The sequence below is a fragment of the Caretta caretta genome, chromosome 14, assembly GCF_965140235.1.
Source record: "Caretta caretta isolate rCarCar2 chromosome 14, rCarCar1.hap1, whole genome shotgun sequence".
Taxonomy (NCBI): Eukaryota; Metazoa; Chordata; order Testudines; family Cheloniidae; genus Caretta; species Caretta caretta.
Genome location: NC_134219.1, coordinates 49727799 through 49729207, shown reverse-complemented (window position 1 = coordinate 49729207; position 1409 = coordinate 49727799). Strand labels below are relative to the sequence as shown.

At 53.5% G+C, this 1409-nt stretch overlaps 1 pseudogene; it reads left to right on the top strand.

Annotated features, from left to right (window-relative positions):
* Nucleotides 1-713, top strand: part of LOC125621737 (endonuclease G, mitochondrial pseudogene) — a 765-nt pseudogene extending 52 nt beyond the window's left edge.
* The last annotated feature ends 696 nt before the right edge of the window (nt 714-1409 follow it).

Sequence of the window (1409 nt, the reverse complement as noted above, 5' to 3'; positions counted from 1 at the left end):
AGGGCTGGGGCAGGCGGGCAGTGGCCCGCCCGCAACACGTTTGCTGCCCGGGCTGCCCATGGTGGCGGCAGCGACCGCTGACCTCTCCCCACCAGCGCCCAGGGGCGTGGCCCGCAGCAAGCTAGCCAAGTACGGGTTGCCGCAGCTGCAGAGCTGAGTCCTACGTGCTCTGCTACGGCAGACGAGTAGCACTGGGCTACCAACACTGACTACCGCGGCAGCAGCTTCGACCAGGGCCACCTGGCGGCCACCGCCAACCACAGGGGGAGCCAGAAGGCCATGCAGGACACCTTCTACCTCAGCAACATCGTGCCCCAGGAGCCTCATTTGAGCCAGAAAGCCTGGAATAACCTGGAGAAATACTGCAGGAGTTTAACAAAGTACAACAAGAACGTATATGTCTGCACTGGCCCACTCTTCCTACCCAGGATGGAGGCAGATGGGAAGATGTTCATCAAGTACAGGTGATTGGCAAGAACCATGGGGCAGTCTCTACGCAGTTCTTCCAAGTACTCATCCTAGAGAAGCTCAATGGAGAGATTGAGCTGCGCTCCTACCTGATGCCCAACAGCCCCGTGGAGGAGACAATCCCACTTGAACGTTTCCTGGTTCCTATTGAGAGAATTGAGCGGGCAGCGGGGCTGCTGTTTGTTCCTAACATCTTGAAAAGAACACATCGTTTACAAGCCATCACGCCTGGACGCAACAGCTGAACTCGCCCAGGGGATTGATGACAGAACACGCTGAGGTGAAAGCATCCAGTGGAAGGGACTTAACTGTAGTAATTATTTATCAGAGGTATGTATGGGCTCAAATTTATTCTCTTCCTGCCCCTCCACCCCAGCTATTTTTTTTTACATGGTCTGGGAGCTTTTCATGGGCCTGCACTAATTAATAGGGTGGCCTGTTTCCTGAGGATGCAAATACCAAAGATGCTGTACCCTTGGCCCTAAAAAGGGCTGCTGGAACTTAATAAAGTCAGTACAGTATTTAAAAAAACCCGAAACCCCAACCTGCTAACAACCCTAACCACTCCCCCTACCCCCTCAACCTTAACAACCCTACCCCTACCCCCTCAACCTGACCCCAACCCTACCCCTAACCCTAACCAACCCTGACCTTGACCCTAACCCCAACCCTAAACCCCAACCCCTTAACCTTAACCCTTACCCCTCTAAACCAGCCCCCCCACCCTAAACCCTCACCCCTAAACTCTAACCCCGAAGGCCCTGTCATAAATATAAAGGGAAGGGTAAACCCCTCCTGGCCAGGGGAAAGCTCCTCTTACCTGTAAAGGGTTAAGAAGCTAAAGGTAACCTTGCTGGCACCTGACCAAAATGACCAATGAGGAGACAAGATACTTTCAAAAGCTGGGAGGAGGGAGAGAAACAAAGGGGCTCTGTCTGTCT